The sequence below is a fragment of the Pantherophis guttatus genome, chromosome 3 (genome assembly GCF_059756535.1).
Source record: "Pantherophis guttatus breed Tessera chromosome 3, ASM5975653v1, whole genome shotgun sequence".
NCBI lineage: Eukaryota > Metazoa > Chordata > Lepidosauria > Squamata > Colubridae > Pantherophis > Pantherophis guttatus.
The window spans coordinates 32,586,752-32,605,787 of record NC_142065.1 but is presented as its reverse complement, the minus strand read 5'-3'; the positions used below and the strand labels follow the sequence as shown (position 1 = coordinate 32,605,787).

The 19,036-nt window shown below is 38.8% G+C and overlaps 1 protein-coding gene and 1 long non-coding RNA gene across 2 annotated transcripts in view; one reads left to right on the top strand and one right to left on the bottom strand.

The window, feature by feature from the left end:
* The window catches only part of NCOA6 (nuclear receptor coactivator 6), a 49,039-nt gene extending 39,325 nt beyond the window's left edge, over positions 1-9,714 (bottom strand). The window contains exon 1 of the mRNA XM_034414011.3: positions 8,237-9,714. The gene's annotated coding sequence lies outside the window, so the exon portion shown is untranslated. The remainder of the gene's footprint in view (positions 1-8,236) is intronic.
* On the top strand, positions 8,825-17,486 carry LOC117663666 (uncharacterized). The gene is made up of 4 exons (XR_015733003.1): positions 8,825-9,000; positions 12,734-12,928; positions 16,283-16,375; positions 17,244-17,486. It is a non-coding gene; the product is annotated as an uncharacterized LOC117663666 (long non-coding RNA).
* Positions 17,487-19,036: the final 1,550 nt, after the last annotated feature.

Sequence of the window (19,036 nt, the reverse complement as noted above, 5' to 3'; positions counted from 1 at the left end):
AACTGAATAAGTTTACTCTACCTGCTAATGTCAATCCTTCAGACACCCGAAGAAAACTATCATAACTCCCTGCAATTTCTCTATTTCAGGCTATAAATACTAAATAAATTAAATAATAGTTTTATTATGTCAAATCCACAAATAAACATAATTGTGCATCACTAATCATTAGCTAACTATCAGGAAAAACCCCTCAAATCCAGTGGCTGGACATTCTTCAATAGGCTGCTTCATAAGTTGCACTGGTTCGGTTTTACTTGTGGGTACAATTCAAGGTGCTGGTCATTACCTATTAAGCCCTACATGGCATACAGCTCAGCTACCTGAGGGATTGCCTCTCTTCCCTGGTATCTGCTATCTTTGTTTCTTCTTTTATTGCTGTATTGTTTTTATTGTTTCAGTGTTTTATGATTTGTTAAACATCAGGTACCAGATATTATAGGAATGAAATTTTGAAAGTAGCTGTAGTCTGCAAAATTGAACCCTTCTGAGAGATAGAGAAAACTGTGGCTGTTTCCAAATGGTCCTGATTTTAAAGACTTCTGTCTGAAACCGGCTTTCAAAATGGCACCCTGCATGCTTATTTATTCTAATATCTTGCTCTATCCTATTAAGAAGCAGAATGAATGATTAATTATTAATTCATTCAATGTTATGCTTATTTTTCATTCTATTTCTTGATCTAGCAAATTCTTGTTCTGTACTCCGTATTAAAATTCCTGTCTCACAGGATACAGGTTAACTGGTTTCTTCAATCAGCATTTCCTACATGTTGAAATGGGAAACAAATAAAACTATATCATATGCCCTAAAATAAACATACAATTAAAAAAATAAAACCTAAAACTCTGAAGATGATTATCAAGAAATGCACAAATATTAAGCCACAAACTTGGGGGGGGGGGGGAAATGGGGATAAATCCTCTGAATCCTCAGCAACAAAATTATGAAAAAAAGGGAAAAAACAAACAATGCCAAGGGGCAAATTTTATCTGGAAAACTGGAGATATGTTTATACTTTTTAAAACACAGCAATATATGTGTACAAAAATTCATGTAAATCATGGCATTGTAACATAGTTTCCATTTGTACTTTCTCTTCCTGCAATTGTTTTATTTTCACTCTGTTTACTTCTTTTATTTTCTTCCACATCCATTTTCTCCCAAGATTAGTTCTTGAAAAAGATAGTTGCAAATGACCCCAGAGAACAAGAAACAGTAAACATTGAAAGAGGCAGAGAAAATGCAATTATTTTGATATAATTAGTTTGTTAGTGAAGAGAGCTAAACAATTCTCTCTGGTGTGATGGTATTATTTATAAATAAATAAATGTGATTTATTTATTTATTATTTATTTTATTTTGTCGCATTTCTATGCCGCCTAACTCCCAAGGGACTCTGGGCGGCTTACAACAAAGAATAAAACAATGCGAACAATCCCATAAAAAATGTTCCACTTTGCGGAAGGCCAATAGGGTGGGGTCGGTCTGGACTTCAGGAGGTAATTGGTTCCACAGAGCCGGGGCAGCCACAGAGAAGGCCCTCCCCCGCGGGCCCACCAGCCGACATTGTTTAGCTGACGGGACCCGGAGGAGACCAACTCTGTGGGATCTTACCGGTCGCTGGGAGCTATGTGGTAGAAGGCAGTCTCAAAGATAGCCTGGCCCTGAGCCATATAGGGCTTTAAAGGTAATGACCAACACCTTGAATTGCACCCGGAGACCAATAGGGAGCCAGTGCAGCTCATGGAGAATTGGTGTAATGTGGGTGTATCTAGGCGCACCCACTATAACTCACACGGCTGCATTTTGGACCAACTGTAGTCTCCAAACACTTTTCAAGGGTAGCCCCATGTAGAGCGTGTTGCAATAATCCAACCGTGAGGTGACAAGGGCATGAGTGACTGTGAGGAGAGCCTCCTGATCCAAGTAGGGTCACAATTGGTGCACCAGACGAACCTGTGAAAAGGTCCCCCTAGCTACAGCTGTCAGATGTTGTTCCAGTCTCAGCTGTGAGTCTAGAAGGACACCCAAATTGCGAGCCCGTTCTGAGGGGGGCACTTTCTCACCCCCCAGAACCAAGGATGGACAATCAACATAGTCTTTAGGGGGCAATACCCAGAGCCATTCGGTCTTGTCTGGGTTAAGTCTGAGCCTGTTGACTCCCATCCAGATCCTCACAGCCTCCAGGCACCAGCACATCACATCTACTGCCTCACTGAACTGACGAGGGGTGGAGATATACAGCTGGGTATCATCAGCATATTGCTGGTATCTCACCCCATGTCGTCGGATGATTTCACCCAGTGGTTTCATGTAGATGTTAAATAGGAGGGGAGAGAGGACCAAGCCCTGAAGCACCCCGCAGACGAGGGGCCTAGGGGTCGACCTCTGTCCTCCTACCAGCACCGACTATGATCGACCAGAGAGATAGGAGGTGAACCACCGCAACACTAGCTCCCTTAGTCGCCCCAGAAGGATACCATGGCCAATGGTATCGAAAGCCGCTGAGAGGTCAAGTAGCACCAAGATAGAGGAATAACCCTTGTCTCGGGCTCGCCAGAAATTATCCATCAGCGTGACCAAGGCAGTTTCCGTGCTATAGCCAGATCTGAAACCGGACTGAAAAAGGGTCCAGATAATCCGTTTCATTCAATGACCGCAGGAGCTGAAGTGCCACCACCTTCTCTACAACCTTTCCTACAAAGGGTAGGTTGGAGACTGGACGAAAGTTTTTTAATTCTGCTGGGTCCAGGGAAGGCTTCTTGAGGAGGGGCCTTACAACCGTTCCCTCAAGGACGCATTAACTAAAGCCTGGAGCCAGCCTCGTGTCATCTCCCTGCTGGCCGAAACCAGCCAGGCGGGGCACGGGTCCAACAAACAAGTGGAGGAACTCATCGCCCCTACAGCCTTGTTCACTTCCTCAGGAGTCACTGGCTCAAACTCCTCCCACACAATAGGACTAAGATCCGCCCCTGTCATCTCGGTCGGTATTGCCCAATCAGAGTCCAGGTGATGAAATTAAGATGAAACTGAAGTGAGGGAATGTATCTTAGAGAACTATGTAGGAATCTTAATATGTTACAGAAATTAAAATAATTGATAAAAATGGTAGCACTAAAGAAAGAAAAGGCCAAACATGTACATATATAGTAAACTTGAAAAATATTAACATATGGATGTGACATGCTTATAGATTTGTTGTGCGACTTGTTTAATCTATGTGAAGATCACATCTCTGCTTGATTAAAAGAATGCCCTTAAAATCTCTTTATGCAAAGGGAGGATAGCAAGAATGAATGAAAAATAAAGTGGAATTGAGTTTATTAAAAATTCCCATGAGGCAGTTGGTAAAAATTTGACTGAAAAGATACAAGAGGTCTACATGACCAAAAATTTAGAATGTGGTTTTATGTTAAGGCAGAAGGTGTCCAGACAAGACTTTTGATTTTTATCAATCTACTGAAAGTTATTTATTGAATTTGTATACTGCCAGTGTTGAAGCAACTCACAATGTATTACATAGATAACAAAAGGTACCAAAAAATAATAAAGCACAAAATAAAAACAGTGAAAGTAGTAAAGTAACTGTCATAAGTGCCAAATAGTGAATCATATCAATATGACATCATATTTTTAAAACCCCAAGAAAGTTCTGTCTTAATAGTTATGCTGTAAGGATTGAACCTGTTGGGGAAAATTGTTCCTTAAAGTGGTAAAGTCTCTGGGTCTTCACAATTTGATTCTTTTTTTATATGGGGAGCAACAAATGTACTCAATTGGAATGAATAAATGGAATGGTCTGTTTGTCCCTGGAGGAGATGGAAACTAAGTCACAAGGGCCTTTAAATATAAAAAACAGCACTCTGAATTGTACCCAGAAACCTGTTGAGAAGACAAAGACTGCAATATGGGTGTTATGTGACTTTTATCTGCCAAACATGAATAGCTGCATACTGTAGTAACTATGTACCTTAGTCTTCAAAGGAAGACCCATATAAAGCACACTGTAGTAACTTAAACTGAGATAAGGGCATGGGTTACCATAGCTTAGGCCTTCAACTCTACATAGGATCACAACTAGTTGTTGAACGTGATAAGAGAAGTGTACAATGGAAATAAAACATTTGTGAAAGTGAATGAAACTCATAGTGAAGAAGTCCCACCAATAGAATAGAATAGTTAGTCTGTGTGCTAGTCTATACATGTTAAGCCTGCTAGTCTATGGTGGCAAAAAATCTAAAGTCTGGCAGCACCTGTCTTGTGAGACAGATTGCAAATGTCTATCAAATAACAATTGTAATGTATTAAAAATCCATTGTGTTTGTTCAGGCTTATGAATGTGAGTTCAACAATTTCTTACTCAAAGTTGGTATATTAAAGTCCTGCTTTTCCAAAATAGTCAATTTTAAGTCTGCTGTGACATATCTTGACAAGTTGAAGTGTTCTGATATTAATTTGACTTTGTTTTGAGTGCTGATGTCAAACTTTATATTCATTAATTATATTGCACAAAGTTTATCCCACTTGTTTTTCATAGAATCCAGCAGGGCATTGTTGGCAGATGACAGCATATATGTCATTAGGGGTGCTTTTACACCCTCTTCCTCCAATCTTGTAAGTACTTGTTGGACCTTGTGGTTGTGCTGTTTGTAGATGTGGAGGCAAAGTAGTCATCTGATTTTGTTGCATGGTTTGATTGCCATGCTGCTATCCTTTTCTGTTCTTGTTGCTTGTGGAGAATATATTTCAGGTTGGGTGGTAGTTTGTAGCCAGATATGAACCTGAGAAACCACAATATCATTTCTGTTATGGGCTGTAGCTTATTAAATATCTTTGAGCGATTTGAGCTCTTTGTGGCAACCAGTTGTGCTCTGTTTCTGTGATCTATTTTTTAATGTATCCTTCCTGGGGATTGATCCGGCACTACTGCTTTGTCTATTGATCTCACTGAGTGCTAGTTATCTTCTGAATGTCTGGTTTAATTCTATGCATTTGATGAAATGAGCTGCAGCTCACAAAAGCTTACGCCTTTTAAGAAAATGTGTTAGTTGGAAAAGATACTGTCAAACTCCCGATTTTTTGCCAAATCTTTTACTAGATTAGAATACCCTTCTCAATTTGGCAAAAAATTGGGAGATTGACAGTACCTTTTCCAACTAATACCTTTTCTTCAAAATTTTTGCAACCAAGTAAATATCTTAAAACAAAAAAAGCAAGCAAAATACTGCTTAAGCTATTCTATACTGTACTATCTTTTGATTATGGGCAATTGTACAAAAATAGGCAGCGTTTGGATGTATGAAGAGAAATGAACAGAAAATTCTTGAGATGTGGAGGCAGCCAACTCAAGGAAGTCTGGAGTAGGGGGAGAAATATGAAGATAATACATAAATGAGGGAGGACAGGAGAAAAAAAGAAAGGAAGAACTGCAGATTCTTGTTTATGTAGAAAGTTAAGGATGGAGAAGGTAATTTTATTCTCGTATACTAGATATTTGGGAAGAACTTCTAGAATGATATAGAGTCAATGTTTATTAAATCTACTTTTCTTGCCTTTTTACTCAAAGAAGCAGCTGCTAAGTAAAGAGCCTTCCATCAAGTGAAATGTCTATAAGCATGAAACTTTAGATCATACCTCTAATTTTTGAGATGAAAAAGCATGCATTGACTGAACTACTTTTAAAAATATAAAATCTATTACTCAAAACATTCTCATCATAATTAGGTGAAACAAAGGTTCTGTAATAGATGGAATTCTGAGAAAAACTAGTCAATATTTAGATTATATATAGTGATTTATACAAAAACTCTAGAGGGCAACAAATTTATTGATACTAATTTTTTTCAGAGTGCTTAGATACTCAAACATACGATTGTGCAAAACATTAGAACAAGGTGAACAAAGCGTTCTCTTCTTAGCATTCAAATATCCCATTTTTTGCAAGGCTTGCAGTATTATTTCAAAAGCTGTTCCAAGTTGTGTTCATGAACAAACAACAGTTCTGCTGGGATCTTTTTGCATGCATGTGGTCTCAGCCAGATACAGTCTTCAAAGAGACATGTTTCAATGTTTTGTAGAAAAGTGTTTCATTTACACTAAGAAACTTTGGGAAACATTTCTTCTGAATGCTTTCCATAGGCCTTCTAAATCAGTCTATCGGCTCAAATTATTTAATGGATTGTATTCACACCTTCCTCTTCAGCAGCAATTAAATTACACTTGGCGTTATTATTTAATATATTATTTAGATTTAATATAGCCTCCCACTCCAGTTCAAAACAATCTCTCTGTTATGTGAAACTAGGCAATTACTGCAAGCAAACCAAAATTAAAACTACATTAGCAAAGACAGAAGTATATTTATACGATTCCTCCGAAATCATAATTTGGAATAGACCATTTCCAGAATTTAGCTGTATATTAAGAAATGAGAAAATTTAAGATTCGAAAGCTCATAATATAAAAATAAACAGTAATGTTATGACTTGCAATTCAAAAGAATATAGATTGCTTTATACTTTAACTGTATCTTTAAAATTCCTATTGTGTTTAAGGGTTTGGGTTTTTTTAAGAAAACAAGGCATTAAAATGTGTTATTAAAATATATGGAATAAGCAAACAATAAAAAAAGCACTGGAGATCTTAGGGTCTTAGTTTCCCTATCTTAGATTAAGGGTTCATCTCAGGACAGTGAATGTCCTGAAATTGATACAAAAATGTGTTTATGTAAACTTATTTCAATATAAACATTATAAGCTGCATCAAACTTCACACATTTTCCTATATTACTTGTCCTATCAGATTTCAAAACATGTTTTAAAATAAAGGCTGTGTCACCTAACCAATTTTGATTTTTAAAAATTGAAGAACGATTAGACCTGGCTAGTACAGTAATCAAATGGAACATCACCAAAATTCCCAAGCAAACAAACAAAACCTCTTCAGAAAGAATGACAACACGGTATAAATATGTACATATCATAACTGAATTAAGTTGAGGGAGACTATGTTATTCAAACACCAAATAAGTATAAATCACAACAATAGAATATCAGGTTACTTTATTATTGAAATAACGAAACTACACTGGTATATCTAGTATGACACCAGCAAAATCACCTAAGCCACCTAGATGTCAGATCAAGGGTCATTTTCTAATATCAACAGACAAAACAATAGGCAATTGATGCGAAGTTCATATGCACGAACAATCCAATTATTGCCTGAAAATGCAATCCCTTATGCATTTGATGTCAAGTGAATTTGTGTGGATTATTTAATGGGAGAAAAAGTCAAGCATTACAGAGAAATGATTTGGTTTACTGTCCCTCAGGAGTTTTAAAAAACAGTATAAAGCCATTTTCCATATATCACTTGTGGAGAGACCAATCAGATTTCAAAATAGATGGCTAACTATTGCTGTGTGACTTAACAACCAAAGGTGGAACAGAGCAAGATAGATTAGCTTCACTGAAATGGAAGTCCACCCTTTTGGACTCCCGGTGCAAGCCACCACAGCTCACGTGCTCATTTTGATACTACCACCACGTCCCTCAAGGGAAATCAAATGAGGCAACAACAGTCCTTTTGCACAGCGCAGTCAGTCAAGCAATCAAATCTAGGTTGCCTAAACCACTGGGCGCCGGGAGGAAAAAAAAAAGGACAGCCATTGTGCTTTATTTTGGAGCCCCGTTTCATCCCAAGAGCTCCCCTCTCTTACAACCCAGGGTGTCTAACAAAAGGGGGTTGGGTGGCGGAGGGAGGGAGGCAGCCAGGCCCAATGCGAGGATCTCCCAGCCTGGCCTAAACCTTCCTCTCCTTTCTATAGAGCAGCTTCCCCTCTTCTCTCTAACCTGGCCCAGGCAGACTCCGTCACCCGTCCGCCCCCAACTCCAGATGCGGGGTCTCCCCGGGAAGGATTTCCCGCTCCCCCTCCCTGCCTCCTCGCCCTTCCCCAGGCAGCCTGGCAGGCCCATCCGTCCGACTGCCACCCCCCCCCCACCCCCCGGTCTCGGAGAGCCCTTGACCAGGCCCGCGTTCCCGCTGCCCGTCCCTTGCAACGGCTGTCAGACCAGCCCCTCCCACAGCCGGCCTGCTCGCCGCTCGCCCGCCGGGGCTGCAGCTCAAGGCGCCCCGCTCGTTCTCGCTTCCCCCCCCTCCTCCCTCCGCAGCCCACCCGTTCGGCCCCGCCTCGCACAACACAACCACCCCGAGCCCAGAGCCGCGCGCTCACCTGGTGGCGCTGCTGCTGCTCCCGCCCAACGCGCCTGCAGAGCGCCTGTGCGGGCAGCCCTCCCCGCCACCGGACGCCCAGGCGAGGAAGGCCAGGAGGAGAGCGGTGGAGAACGGGGCGGGGAGGCGGTCGGCGCGGACCCGGACCTCCAGGACACCGACCCTCAAAGCCCGGCCCAGGCTCCTCCTCCTTCTCTTCGGGAAGGCCACGTGACAGGCCCGGCTGCGCGCGTCGCCTGTGACCGGGCGCGCGCCGCCGGTTGGGGAAGCAGCGGCGGCGGCGGCGGCGCGTTCATGGCCGGGCTTCCTTGGCGGTGGCTTTCGTCTTCCTTCCCTCGCTTTTCTTCCTCGTGGAAACGGATCGGAAGTCCGCAGTTGCTCCCTTTCCAGTGTTGTCCTTAAAAATGGGATCCCTCTCGTGGCGAAAGGGCGCTCTTGGTCCCGCATTGAGACAGTTCCCGCGTTCACACGTTCAAGTCAGCTTCGCCTTGGGCGGTCGGAGACCGTTAGGATGCCCCCCCCCTCCTCCCGCCTATCACGCCACAATTGTCTGCTTGGGACATTGAAGAGGGATTTCACTCCCATCCGCGAGAGTCCGTGTCTCCTCAAAGTGGTCAGATCTTGTTCACAGAGGTCGCTCCTATCATTCCTCCTGTAACTCTCCTGCTGAAATTCAGTGGGCTTTTATCCAATCGGGGAGTGACCCCTTTTCCCCATTCTTAGAAAGAAGTTACATTTAAGTTTCTACGTAGCCATTATTATTAGGTAAAATCACCATGACGTATACTGTAGTGGCATTACAAGACCAGGATGCTGTATGATGCTAGGGAGGACAGTAAGAAAGAAATTAACAATGAGTTTGAGCTCAAGAGTTAATCCTACTGTACTCTTGAGGATTGGAAGGAATGCTCCCAGATGATGCTTTGAAAGCCAAATTGTGTTCGTCCTTTTTGGTCTTCCATAATTGTTTTCCAAAATACCTATTCTGGAATTGGAGCGCTTAAGTTGGCTGATCTCAGAAAGCTAAGAAGGATCACACCTGGTTAGCGCCGGATCAGGAAATCCTAGGATGGAGGTTGGACAGGGAAATTGAAAAAGCATCCCAGAAAAAAAGTAGCGGGGAAGTTGGATATATCTGTGAGATCACCAACTTCAATTTGAAGGAGTCTCTTTAGAACCAGACAAAACTATCATTGTGCTGAATGTTTTTTGAATGGTAGTACTAGGAACCCATCATCTGAAAGCACTTTTCCTTTCTTTGGGAAATGGAGAGTTTCGCTTCTGGAATAACACTTGTTTCGCTTCTGGATAACATACCATTTCCCATTTGTAATCTTCCTATGCATTTTTAGTGATTCTTCATTTTAACCACAGAAAATCTGTTAAAATGGAATAATAGAACAATGGAATTTTGATTTGTAGTATATTGGTTGTCTGGAAGCTCCTCTGCCTTGTTCCTTAGAGATGAGATACCATAACACAGTTTTTTTTTTCAACTGATCACTAACTGAAACAGAACAATGCCTAATTTAAATCATGTGTATATTATGAAAGCTCTTGCATTTACATATTTCACACTATACTTGTGAATCTTTAAAATGCTATAGGATTAGCTAGTCTCCATATCTGTACTACAATTTGCTTATTTGTAAAAAGAGTACTCCTGCTAGATCAAAGGATCATATGTCTAGAGGTATAATAATAATAGAGTCCTGGGTTCAAACTCTGGTCAACTTTATTTTTACTTTCACCCACTCTAATGAACATTTTAAATTAATGTTCTCATCTACATTTAGGTATAAATTTCTAGAAAAGGGTAGTCATGTTATTTGTTTTAGCAAAACAAACATGAGCAGAAAGAAACCCCCTTAAAGAATAATAGATGTATTAAAACATAAACTATGAGTTTATATACCGAGTTGCATCCCAGAGCCCTAATTTATAGAAGAAAAATTTGTAAGACAATCTTGACTGATCTGATCTTCTTTGCCTTTATTGATTGCATTATTGAATGTGATGTATATGCTGATTTTAGTATACCATCCATTCAGTTTTGTATTTTTTCATTGGTGCTTATCATGTGATTATTTTACTTATTCTCAAATGCCTAACAAGTTTTATCATTGCAGATTACATTGGTCTTACTGAAATAGGCAGTATAATTACTATATTAGAAACCTACCCAAAAGTACAAGTAATGTCTAAATAGTCTTCCTATAATACTATGACTTTTCATCACTGTATCTCCCTTTTTCCATTATATTAATCTACATGAACAAAATATTTACCTACTAAGGCTATTCTAAGAGGCCCTAACACAAATTAAAATGAGTTATTTACAGATTAAAATGTAGAAAGTAGAATAATAGCTGTTAAGCATACCTGTACAGAAAAGGAATTGTCATATTTTTATTCATTTAATACAGTAAACAACAATATGGTATGTTTGATTTTATATTATGTATTAAGTAAAACCTGATGTTATAGTAAACCAGGGTTTATGGCTGTGCGAAATCTAGCATGTAGTTGCAATCTCTTTTCCTTTCAGTGGTTTATATGCATGCTATGGTTAATGATACTGAAAGAATTGTACCTGAATGATCCAGCAAAATGAACACATTTTTCTGTAAAGTTCCATCATAAATGTAAAGAAAATACACATATACATACATACAGTTTATATATACATATATATACGTACACACGCACACACTTTTGCAGAAATTTAAGAATCGAAGCATGTAAATTCTTTTGAAATTATTAGCGAAAGTATAAAAAGAAAGATGTGCCATTGTCAGAGTTTATTATAACATCCTGGGCAACAAGAAAATATAGAAATCAGCCTTTCTGTATTAAATGACTAATCTGCATACAGACATGAGATAGTGATAATGAGATTTTTCAGTAACCTAACATCTGCTAAAAAACTCAAAAGTCAGAGGTCCAAAAATTATTGCTCTTTCTTGTTGACAATTTCATTTGTCAAAAGGTAGACAAAAGAAGAAGCAGGTCTATTATCTTGTAACTTATGTTCACTACCAGAGAGGAATTGATTAAAAAGTGAAGCTAACTAGTAATAATCTGAATGTTTGTTATCCAGAAAGAATTGGCAAGAATCAGACCTCTATGCTGTATGCTGGATTCAGAAGAGTAGTTTTTAATGAATTCTGAGAGGAAGTACCTCCAGTGGCTTTACACTTGGAAGAAAGGAATTTCAATATCCGGAAATGATAAGAAACTTTACAACATTGCATACTAAAAACACAATTACCAGGCAACCCTGCAAGAAAGAAAAAATAGAGAAATATAAAGGGGCCAATATGGATTTATGCAGAGTTCTCTAAGATGATGAAAACAAAAAGTGTCGTGTACAGGAAATGGAAGGAAAGGACTCTAACTGAAGAAAAATGCATGGCAATTGCCAGAAACAAAAACTGTCAGAAAGGCTCATATTCAGAATGGATAAACATTTAGCTTGTATAGAGATACCAAAAATAGCAAAAAAGTGACATTTGGATCTGATAGAAATACAGTAAAAGAATTGTCAAAGAGAGAGTAGGTCTGTTACAAAAAGAAATTGTGAATTTGTAATGTTTGATGCTGATCCTGTTTTGCATTTTCTTAGAAGGAATATGGAACTCTAGCTGGTTATCAATATATCACTGAGAGAATAAAGGAACTACAATCTATGATAGAAAAGAAAGAGTAAGCAAGTTGAGCTAATTTAAATAAATTTCTGGGGCCACATGGGCTACCTACTAAAGGAACTAAAGTTTTGTGATAACAAAACTACCCTTAAACTAACCTTTAAGAACTCCAGGAATACTGATATATGGGAACTCAGATTGTTGGAGGCAATATGCTGACATTGTAAACTGCCCAGAAAGTGCTATAAAGCACTGTGGGGCAGAATGTAAGTCCAAGTGCTATTTCTATATCTCAGGGGACCAGAAGCGAGCATACTTTATCCCTATCTTTAACAAGGGTAAGAATGAGACTTCAAAAAACTACAGATCAGTTTGATATCTACATTTGGAAAGGACTTTGAAAGGATTGTCAAGCAGTATGTTAATGAAGCATGCTACAATTAGCAAGATCCAGGATAGGTTTATCATAGACCGATTGTACTGTACTAATCTTCCATAGAGTTACTAGCATAGTAAATAAAAGGATGCCATAGATATAGCATTCCTGGATGTAAGCCAAGCCTTAAGACAGAGTGCCTCTTGATATTCTCCTCCATAAATGGGTAAAATATAGACTAAATTAGGGGTCTCAAATACATAGCCAACAGACTATTTTTGGTCTCCTGAGGTTTGGTGTTCGGTTTGTTTTTGTTTTTTGTACGATCCAAACAGATCACTAACATTAACAAAGAGAAAAAGAAAAAGAATGATTGCAGACGAAAACCATTGTCACGATGAGTGGGAAAATTATATTTGGGTTATAGAGATGAAAGATCAAAGTTAGTGTTTCATTTGTTTGCAATGTTTTTTAGTTGTAAAGGCGATGCACCAAGAGAAGTATGCAGCAATAACGGGCAAAATGCAAGACAAAACAGTTTAGCAACTCAAGGCAGTTCTTGCAAAACAACAAAACTTTTTCACAAATATCAATAAATCAAGCTAAGATTCTACTAAGTGCAAGTTTCATCATGAAATGATTACAAAATCATAAGGACCATTAACTGAAGGTCAGTTTACAAAAGTTTGCTTTAAATGCAAGTGAAATGCTTTGCCACAATAAGATTTTTTTTCCCAACAGGATTACGGACTTGACAATGTGCAACAATAAATCTCAAAGCATTTTCAATTGTTCTTGACTAGTCTACTAGGGTAAGATCCCCTGCTTATTGTGTGATATTTGTATGAGGAATTGCCCAAAACCTAAGCATGACTGAAGAATTACTGCATTTACTATCCATAAAAAGCACAATAACAAATGGTAATATAATCAGGAATTGGAAATATGCAAAAAAAAAACAAAAACCCAACCAAAACCCTGCAGACCTGCAGTGGGATATACTTCATGTCAATGGTCATGGATGGTCCACCTGAAATGTGTTTTCAAACACATTGTGTTATAAGAGTACTCCGAGCAAATGTTTGTTGGCAAGAACATTTATTCCTGTCAGCATGCAAGAGTAAAATAATTAAAAGATGCAGGAAGGAGACCATCGAGCAAGGAATAACATTAAAGGACGATATGGTTGAAGGATCAGATTTCTGTTATACTATTTGAAGGACTCTAAATAGGCTGAGGGTTGGAGTGCCTGAGTGTTAAGACCAATATACTCAAGTGGAATGGAGTATATCATGTGAATGCAGAGGGATGCAGAGCCCAGCCCATCTGGTATTTTATACTTTGCCCCATTTTATGATCTTTCTTACCACAGATGTTAAGTGAATCACCACAGTTGTTAAGTTAGTAACAAATTGAGGCTTCCCATTGAGGTTGCTTGTCAGAAAGTTGCAAAAGGTGATCATCTGACTCTGAGACACTGCAACTGTCATAAATATAAACCAGTTACCAGGTGTCTGAATTTTTGATCACGTGACCACAGAGATGCTGTAATGATTGCAAGTGTGAAAAACAGTCATAAGTTACTTTTTCATGTCATCGTAACTTTGAATAGTCACTAAATGAACTGTTGTAAATTGAGGACTATCTGTACTATATTTTAACCACTGCATCACCAGGGCCTCTAGGATTTTACAGAAGCCTTCCCCAGGTGATAAAGCTATGTGAAAAATGTGTTTATTTAAAGGTATTTCAAAGTGCCTAACATTTTATTGAATAGAACACAATAGATATATTAATAGAAAGATCTGTTTAATCTGCCATTCTGTTCCCATAGTGATTAAATAAATGCATATGCAACATGTGAACTTAGCAATGGTTCTTAAGTTCCTCATCCTTCATGTTGAGAGACATCATAATTAGATATGTCCAAGGCAAATTATATAAAATTTGTCATAATAAGATGTTTCATACTGTCTCACAGCCTCCTTGAAGCCTCATCCAGCATTCTGAAAAAAATTTCTTGCATAAATGCTCCTGTAGCTTTTGCGAGTTTCAAAGGAACCAGGGAAAGCTAGCAAAGCAAAGAAAGTCACTTGAAGTGAGAATATTTGTTTGAATCCATTACTGCAACTTGCATTCCATAGTTTAACTATGAATTTTGTCAAAAAGAATTTATTGCTTTTGAATCTCTTACAAAGTTTTTACCTTGATGATGGTGATTATTGCCAGATATTTCTGAATACTTTAGAGTAATGGATTTGGTGTTCGCTTTGAGTTAATCCTTCACACCTCATCCTATGTACATTGATTCATATGTTTCATTGAGTTCATTCAACCTCATTGACAGGTGTATTTAAAGTCTTTATGACTGGTTAGGTGTAGCGACTCATCTGTCTCCATTCTATATGACTGACGGACTCATTCATGCCTATGACAGACATTCTTCTCAATCTAACCTGAAGTTGTCATGAACTTCCTGGGATCTTTTGCATACAAAATAGTGCTAGCACTTGAAGTCCTTCCTGAAGAATCTTTGGTTTGTGGTTGATTAAATGCCAAGAATAAAGATCAATCAATGCTAGAATATTGTCTAATGATTTGGCTCTAGTTCACAGGGGGTCTTTCTTATTTTTTTTTTCTTAGTTTTCCCAGCCTTTTCAACATAGGGTCATCATTGTTTTCCATAAGTCCTTGCTGATTTGCAGCACCTCTTGCAACATAAAGTTCTTTTAAATATGCATATATTTTTGTAAGAGGCCATAAGAATGGGCATCTAGCACTTTAAGTGGTGTGCAGAAAAGCAATTTGCATGAAGTTACGTGCCTAATAGACTCTGGCGTGCACACAATTCTTTCTGCAAATGGCAGCTATTACTGGAAGAGTCATGAATATGCATGCTTGGCTTGCAATTTTTACCCACACTGTTTATTACCACAATACTTCTTCCAATTTCTGCAGTTATATTTTGCACTTGCATGGTAAATTAGAATTTGGAATGCATGTATACTTTGGATGCATTCTGTTGTTTTCTCAGAATAAATACATGAATATGTTCATTTAGTTAACTTCTTTTTACTCACTGAAGAAATCCATGGTACAGATAACAGAACTCTAAGAGATAGACTTGTAACTCTTTTGACTTCAGATCTTAGTTGGGTATCATGTAAAATCTGCCTTGCTGGAACATCTATAATGTATATAGACATATAGAAGCCCAAATGTCCTTATATTGATAATCATATATTGGATATTACAATTCTTTATAGCATTATTCCCTATAATTTTCAATACTATATCTAACTTGGTAAAATCTAGCAACCATTAGTAATAATTGCTATGTGCTTATAATTTTGCAAATTGCTTATTAAATCCTCTAGTTTTAGAGAGAGTTCTAAAATACTCAGGACTGTCAATACATAATTAGATGTCAAAAGGTGTCAAAACTAAATATATGGCTACAAAAAACTCTAGTCGCTAGACTATTTTCTCTAGATCCCAGATCTATTGCAGTTCCAATCTTTAAGAAAGGAACTAGAAACAAAACTAATTTCTCTCCAATTATCCTTCTAAGTATTGTCAGCTGTACCAACAGGCACATTTACTGACTTGACTAGTTGATCCAAGACAGTTTGGGTTCAGGAGCAAACCAAATAATTTACATCATCATCATCATCATTATTATTATTATTATTATTATTATTATTATTATTATTATTTATTACTAGTTCTACTAGTTGATCTAGTAGAAAAATATTCTTAATATCAAGTGATATTCAGTGAGTTACTTTTATTAAAGATAGCTTTTGAGTCGATTCACAAAGGTAGGTTCTAGGCAAAGCCTGCCTATCCTTTATCCCCCGAAGGGTTCTATTCGAAACTTCACAAGATCACTCAAATTATTATTTACTTGATTATTTACTTATTTATTTATTTGCTTTCTCAATACTTTACTACTATTGTATTTATGAATGTTGCTGGATTTTATGTGCATATTCTGATCCATGACCATAAAATCTTTTTTAAGAAAGAAAAAGCTTCTGGAGGAAGAAATGGTAGATTGAAGATGGTGGTACCACAAAAGATGGGATTAACGATGATGGGGAAGAATGAAGAGTTGGTGAGTAAATGGAGGTTTTGAGCCCTGCGAGACAAGGAATAGCCATCTTGCTCAAACTATGGTTGGTACCTTTAAAAGGACACTAAGTTTGCGTACTTCCTTCTCTAATCACATTTGGAAATTGATTGTTAACTACTTTTTCAGAAGTTTTATATCACAAGACATATAAATAGTTGACACTGAAAGTGAATCTACAAATGACAGGCTACAAGAATGAGATGGGAAAAGATGTCTTATTGGAAATACAAAACAAATCATTTGATAGCTTAAAAAGTAAAAGGAATCACAAATAATAAATCAAAATAGTGACCTGGATAATTCTTATATATTGGATTTACCAAAGTGATTTTTAAAACTTGGATTTTATGTGCATATTCTGATCTATGAATTTTGTGAGTAGGAGCAAAAACAAATAAAAAGTACTATGACATTATTTGAATTGACTAAAGATTAAAATTGTTAGAAGCAAAAGGAAGAAATATAAAGTTGGTTTATTTGATCAAGGTTAAAAGAGATATGTTGTTATTTCTGGCAAACCTTAGGACTTTTGCTGACACCAGGACAGAAATGATACTTTATGGATTTGTTTATAGAGGAGAGATAGGATATGGGATGAAGTGATCACTGGCTATAAATTAAGAGGAAGTGAAAAGTTAGTAAAGGTATTTATGTTATTGTGATAAACAATATTGTTTATATTGTTACTAAACTTATTTATATTTATAAAGAAATAATTTCTCTTTCTTTAAATTTTTCTTTGCACTTTTTACTTTTTTTCATTCTTTTAGTTTGTATTAATTTTAGTTATGTAATTATAATCTTTAATACAATTATTTTAACAAAAATAAAATCTGCTTTGTTGGAACAGGGTGCAGCCTATCTCATTTGATATTTGAGACTGAATGGCAGCCAACAGTTTCAATAAAAAGCTCAAAAGCACAACATGAGGGCAATAGCTAAGAAAAGCTGGAAGATGAAGTCCAGACATCTAAAAGTTGCCAAGGTTGAGAAACACTGTATTCAGAAAAGTAGATAATTAGAGTTCCCATTGATAAGCATTACAGTAAAACAAAATTATACAATTAAAAAATCTCTCAAATGAATTAACAAATGTTTAAGGTACTCAGTGCAATGAAATCGGGAGTGTTGGTTTTTTTTCTTAATAGAATAGAAGAAATACTCTTCCAGTTTTTTTGTTATTGTGTTTGATAAAATGAATTTCCTTTTGTCTTCAAAATAGCTCTTCAAACATTAAGAGAACATGTGGAAATAGAATCACATCTATTGTCTATTTCCTTAAGCTTTCCATTTTCAATTGAAGATTAACATAGAATTGCACATGGATAGGATCTGTTAAAACAACTGTGGCCTGCAAAAGCAGGACTTTTATTCATTTTCAGTGGCGTAATTCCTATATGTTGTACTAAGCATGTGGGGAAGGGTCTATTTCTGTGCTTAAATTTCTGTTGCTGTGCATTCCACAAAGTATATTTTTTCATTAAGAGAAATACTAATATGGATGATCTCTGGAGGGCTCGGGATAGGGGTTGCTCCTCTATCCTGGTCCTGTTAGATCTCTCAGCGGCTTTTGATACCATCGACCATGGTATCCTGCTGCAACGGTTGGAGGGGTTGGGAGTAGGGGGCACCGTCCTGCGGTGGTTCTCCTCCTACCTCTCCGACCGGTTGCAGTCGGTGTTGGCAGGGGGGCAGAGGACAACCCCGAGGCGCCTTGTTTGTGGGGTGCCTCAGGGGTCGGTCCTCTCGCCCCTTCTGTTCAACATTTATGTGAAGCCGCTGGGTGAGATCATCCGTGGTTTGGGGTGGAGTTCCATCAGTACGCTGATGACACTCAGCTGTACATCTCCACTCCAGGCCATCCCAACGATGTCCTTGAAGTGATGTCCCGGTGCCTGGAGGCCTTGCAGATCTGGATGGGGAGTAACAGGCTTCGACTCAACCCTTCCAAGACTGAGTGGCTGTGGCTTCCGGCAACCCGATATAGCCAGCTGGTGCCATCGCTGGCTATTGGGGGCGAGTTATTGGCCCCCACGGATGGGGCTCGCAACTTGGGCGTCCTCCTGGATGCACGGCTGTCTTTAGAAGAGCATATGACGGCCGTGGCCAGGGGGGCTTTTTATCAGGTCCGCCTGATTCGCCAGTTGCGTCCCTTTCTGGATCGGGACTCCTTACGCACAGTCACTCAGGCACTCGTCACTTCCCGCCTGGACTACTGCAATGCTCTCTACATGGGGCTCCCCTTGAGGAGCACCCGGAGGCTCCAACTGGTGCAGAATGCGGCTGCGTGGGGGATTATGGGAGCGAGGGGGCGCTCCCATGTGACACCTCTCCTGCGTGAGCTGCATTGGCTTCCAGTTGTCTTCCGGGTGCGCTTCAAGGTGTTGGTTACCACCTTTAAAGCGCTCCATGGCATAGGACCTGGGTATTTGCAGGACCGCCTTCTGCCGCCGATAGCCTCCCACCGACCAGTACAGAGAGAGGGACAGAGAGGGACTCCTCAGGGTGCCGTCAGCCAGGCAATGTCGGCTGGCGACCCCCAGGGGGAGGGCCTTCTCTGTGGCAGCTCCTGCCCTCTGGAACGATTTGCCCCCGGAGATACGAAGGATATCGGATCTCCGGGTCTTTCGCCGTGCCCTGAAA